We start from the raw sequence: 6,000 nt of genomic DNA, 5'->3' as shown, positions 1-6,000 counted from the left end.
GATGAGTCCTACAAATATCAATAAACAGCTTTCGGGAACAACAGAAGGCAGCTTGTTATATAGATGAAACCCTGGAAGGGGAAGAACAGAAAAAAAAAGTATTTTCTCATCAGTCCAAACTGGCTGAAGAGCACCAGCCACCTCCTTGTTAGGGTGAGGAAGCTCCCCCTGCTCCCACCTTCAGCAGGCTATGCTTTGGAGTAGTGGTAATAAATGCACACAATTAAGATGAAGTTGCTCAATCAGAAATTGGCTAGAAAATCTGAAAGATTCCTGAAAATACCAAACTTTCTAATATTACTGTTGGTTCTACTGCTGGTTGAGACTGCATTTCATCGTAGCATAAGGTTAAAGATATATTTTTAGGTAATACACAAATAGAAAAACTAAATAATCTGCATAAATAAAAAAGCATTTGGATGTAATCTAGTTAACAGGCCATTTTCAGCACTAACATAAATAGAAACTGCTAATTTTAAACACAATACAGACTCTATACATCCAAAAAAAAATGACCAGAAGTACTTTCATTAATTATAAATGGTGCCACTTTTAATATTTTTTAATCATTAACAATTAAAGCTAAAGGCAACATTGAAAAAAGTTCAATCAAGCCAGCCTTGTGCAATGCCCAATGTTAGAGAGAAATGCTGCCAACCACCACAAGTACTAAGGTGAGCTATTAACAGAAAGAAAGAAACTGAAACAAACCCAGCTGGAATAGGAATAATACGAAAAATATATATCTGCGATCATTACTATTTCTTCATGCATGTTAGTAGAGTTGAGATCTCATCATAAAATATGCAGAATAGCAGAACAAAAAGACCATTTCCATCTGAAATTCTTATCTAAATGAATCTCAGAGACTTCTCCCTTCCGAGAAAAGGAAAATAAATAATAAAAAAAGCTCTAAAATAACTTTTATAGCAGTAATTTAACAGAAGCGACCACAATTTCTGGAGAATAAAAACAAAAGAATATATAATTTCCATTTTTCTATGCTCAGTTTTGCAGGGAAAAAAAAAGATAGGTCCAAGTTATACAAAATATAATTTCCTACAGGTCATTACACAGATAACATTCTTGATGCAGAGAGATTTTATTTTAAGCTGTATAACACCCCTGCACATGGACTGAATTATTCCTTGTGGCTGGGGAGACACAACACACTTTTTTAAGTCCATCCTTCCTCACTCTCTCAAGATGCCTTACCTATTTTGGCCAAGGAGGCAAGCATGATCCAGAGTGTGATTTCAAAGGGGACCTGAACATGCTGATAATCCACAGAGAAAAACGCATGCTCTGAGGTCTCGTTGCCCTGGCCTTCCTCGGCAGCCCAGCTGATGTTCTCTGGGATCACGTCCTCCAGCAGCGGCATCAGTGGTGAGCCCTGCAGGGCTCTGACCCTAGTGGCTTGGAGGATGGAGGAGAGCAAGGACCCAGCTAGGACAGCAGCTGCAGCTTTGCACTCTGGCCTCTGCCTCTCCATGTGCTCTGGAAGCTGTCTTCTGCTGGGATTTGGCTGCTCCTGCTCTCACTGCTGCGGGCGAGTGGTTGGGAGGGCGGCTGGAGAGAGCTGAGCTCAGCTCACCCTTGTTGCTGCAAAGAGAGAAGCAACTGCTCCGCCTCACCCTGACTCTCCTCTTGGTCCATTAGTTTTCAGCTGGGAGACTCTGCTGGAGAATCGCACCCTTTGGCACCACATGCCCAAATAGGCAGAGGTTCCTCCTGCAGATGCTTCCCTGAAGAAACGCGTCCTGCACCCTCAGACCAGCTGCACGTCGATGCATGCTTGAGAAAAGAGACAAGTTGCATTTTAGTCCTAAATCTTGACGTATTTTGGATGACTTCTCAGAAATCCTTCTTGGAGGGGGGAAAAAAAAAAAATAATGTATCTTCACTGCTGTTAGAGCAGCCAGGCTTTGATGGGTCCCACTCAAAAAATGCTCCATCCAGAAATGGACCCATCTTAGAGTGGGCTTCACTGGATTTCTCATCTGTAGTCCAGTGCCCACAGAGAGAACCCACAGCAGTAACATTATTGATAACCAGAGTTTCCATTTGATAAATCAAGCAAAGCAACCAGTTTTCTTATGCTAAATAGAGAGCTGCAGCATTGTGCTGGATGGAGGTCACCTGTACTGGAAGGATAAGTTTCAACAACTGCTTAAAGCTTCTTCCTATTATAAGGGCTAAGAGGAAAAGTTATCTTCATCTCTCTTCAGTACTTGAAAACAGCACTGAAAATTGAGTGAGCTTGCTTAGAAAAGTTGGACAGACAGAAAAATAAGAAGTTATTTGCAACAGACCAGATGTATTAATAATACAGAGAAACAACCCACGTATTGGGCCAAATTCTTCACTGTGGAGTTTCATTTAAGTTGATGATGTTTCAACAGGGATGAATTTGGTCCAAAGAACACATGTAATTAAAATACAGAGGCCCCAGGCTGTTGCTAGACTGATCGATGGCCTATTTGTTTCTCTGCAGCTGCATAAATGACACCAAAATTGAGCTGCCAATAACAAGCTGGTGACCCACTTTTCTGCTGTAAAGGCAGAACCCAACATCATGCAGATGCAGATCCTGGGTTTACCATGCGAGTTCCCTGTTTCTGATCTGATTTGTAAAGCAGGAGGAGGATAAACTTTGAAAGACAGGAGAGACTTGTTCCATTTGGTCACACAGAAAAGAAGCTTTTTGCCAATGTCCCATTCCCCTCCACCTCCAAACAATCCATTTTGATTTTTGCTATTTTCAGGAGAAAGGCAATGAAGTTAGTATTCACTTGCCTCTACCTTAAGCCAAAAAAGAAGTGTTTGTGTCTTGGACAGGAAAAAGACCTGCAGCATGGAGCTCAATAGCGCTATCTGGAAAATGTTTTTGTGCATAGAATCAATATCTATTTGATAATGGAACCAGAAAAAAACAGCAGAGTTGGATCAGTATCTGAGGAAGGTCAACAGAGAGGACAATATTAAAATATGCTCTACTTTTTGAATGAAGTTAACGTACAAAATCAGGACCTTAAGGACAGTTAATAGGTGTTAACAGAGGGGAAATGAGCCTGAGCCATTACCTTGTGCAGAGTTTTTAATGACCCCGCTTCACTTGCTTCTCTGCTCCTTTCTGTAATGATGGTTGCTGCCCTGCAACAAGCTCCGTGCAGATGGATCAGTGCAGCCCCTCTCTACACAGTGGCTTTCATCCTGCAAGGCTTCGAGCATCTCCTTTAAAGTTCTCAGTCTAATTACTCGCTGGCTGTACCTAGACCTGTGAAGGATAATGAAAGGCTCTTTGCAAACTCTTTGGACATCGTATTTCATTACAATGAGAACCTAGAGGTTGCTTTTAGGATTTTGAAACTCCTCATTTTTCTGTTTTGCTTTGTTTTACTCTGAAATTCTATGTAAATAAGCTTGCTCCTCCCCTTAAATTCTTACATGTTCATTATATATTAGTTATAAATAACTAAAAGCAAAAGACAAAATGTTTTTCCAAAGTGCTATGATAACACAATATGTGTTGTTCCTCTTGTAATGGCTATTGATATTATTGAGCCACTTTTTAATGTGAGTTCCATTTGATCATACATTTATTGACATGCTTTCATTTTTTTCTAATGTAATGTCCTTTCCCACATTTTTAGGTTTCCAGGCTAGAATCTGATCCCTATAATTGTATTGACAGGTACCTTGCTCTGGTATTTGTAAGAATACTTTGTAAGAACAAAGTATTGTGTGATATGGTAACAGTGACCAGAATTCAGGCTCCTGCAATGAAAATGTTATGTTAAATTATTGTTCTAAGCTTTAGTCAATGTCAACATATTATTTTTCTTTACTTTGAGAGGGAAAGGAAAGATGTGAAATCTTTTCTCTTACCTTCCTGATGTGTAATTACTTCTAAGTATACTCTAACTCCTCTTTTTCACTATGAATGCATGTATCATTTAACAAAAAAAAAAAAATTGTAAATTAAATCTGTTTCAATCACCTCCTGAAATTCATACAGCAACCACTGAAATTTATGAAAGAAACTTTGAATAAGCTCATACCTTACATGAGAAGAAAGAAAAATAATTTGCACTGTACCTTTTAGCTACAGTACTGCAAAAACTTTCCATATTATTTGGGCCTCAAATCAAGAAATCATTTAAGCATTCACTCAACTACAAGCACTCAAGGTTTCATAGTTTACAGTTAACACATGAAAGTCCTGTGTTGGATTGGGGTCTCCCAGAAATACCCAGCCCAGAGAACCACATAGTATAGTCCTCCCCAAAAATTTGCCAAGTTCAAAACCGATCAGAGGTTTTCCTATCACTGCAAAGGGACTGCAGAATTTCTTTCCCACCATTGGGACTCCCACTTATTTCCACTCTTCAGTGTAATTCAGGTAATCCTAGTAGAATTCCTTCTTCTTTCATAGAAGAAAATACTTGTTCTTTCATAGAAGAAAATGCAGATCTGCAGCATCCCAGGAAAGCACAAACCCCAGGGCCAGCTACTGCCCACAGGGACACAGCTGCCTTTGGCCACAGTTCTACCTGTGGCTTCCTGATCTGTGGCAAGAATAAAGAGATTTTCAAATAAATAGTTCTGAGGTTTACTGACCTCAGAAAGGCTAAGGCTTCTTTCTCTATTTCTACACTATGCAAGTTTAATATTTCCAGAAATTATTTAGATGCAGAGACATTGTATCCATTCTCAGTATGTTTCTGTTTTCCCTTAAAGGAGAGAACACCTTTTGATTGTGCACAGCACCCTAAATAGGTAACTTGATGGAAAATAGCCCACACTTGTCTCTGTTAACTTTCAAACTTTGCAGTCTCTGTAGGACCTCTGTAGGCACTGTGAATGCTCCTCCACATTCCTCCTCACTCTTCACCCACCACCCAAACACCGGCAGCGCTGCTTACCACACGGCCACCAAGCCACGGCTGCCGGCAGCGCAGCAGCGATGCTCTCCCCTACAGTAGCAATCCTTCGAACACAAACTATCCTCCTGTGCCTTCTTTCCAAAAATTATTGTGGCTCTGACTGCATTACCACTTCTGGCAGACCTGGGACAAGTTTAGTTCTGTAAATCCCCAACTCTCCAAAAAACATGAGTAGATCTAATTCCTGACACCCCACTTCCAAGACTTTTTGACTTTGATACTAGGCATGATACAGCAATCAATTTTTCACCTCATGTAGTTCTCAGAAGACAAATGATTTCTGCATTTTTCCTGCAGGGAACACTTACCTTCTGACCACAGGCAGCCCCAGAATTAATACGGCGAATTACCCCTGCGGGAGCTCTTGGCTTCCTCTTGGGAAACACTTCAGTGTACCATGCTGAACTCTAGGAATTTTGTTTAGAGATAACCTAGATGATTTTTGGGATCACCCAGATGATGTTTTAGTGTTATCACCTTTTTTTCCCTCCCCGATTTTCCAAGTATACCTTTTTTTCTGCTTTCCCTGAAAAATCTTCCTTTTTGCACAAAGCAGACAACAGATTTCATTAAAAGCTTCCTGCTCCACAAGCAAATTAATATCCAGGAGCCTCTCCAAAAAAGCTAAAGCAGGATGGCAGCTTGGTTCCCTCTCCACACCTCACGCCAAGAAAAATTCAGATACACATCCTCAAATACATGAGCCAGTTCTGTGCTGTAACAGATACAGCTCTCTGACAAAAGCTGTGGGACACATACAGAAATGCTCCTAAAAAGTTACACTCCATCTAATCAGCTCCTTGTGAAAAGATAAAATGCAAGTGTTAATGACATCTACATGTGGTATATAAATATGGTATTTCCCACTAACATCAGAACGGCCATTTGTTTACATGCATTATCTAAAATTTGAAGGAGAAAGTCATTCTCATTTATGAACGTGCAAAATCTTTTTCCCCTCCATCAGAATAGAAACTACTTATATTTTCACATATAATCACCTTATTTTTCAGTTTCTCCTCCTCATTGCCTGCATTTTCCATTAAATTTTAAT

The sequence above is a fragment of the Numenius arquata genome, chromosome 5 (genome assembly GCF_964106895.1).
Source record: "Numenius arquata chromosome 5, bNumArq3.hap1.1, whole genome shotgun sequence".
NCBI lineage: Eukaryota > Metazoa > Chordata > Aves > Charadriiformes > Scolopacidae > Numenius > Numenius arquata.
Note: the sequence above shows the minus strand (reverse complement) of the source record.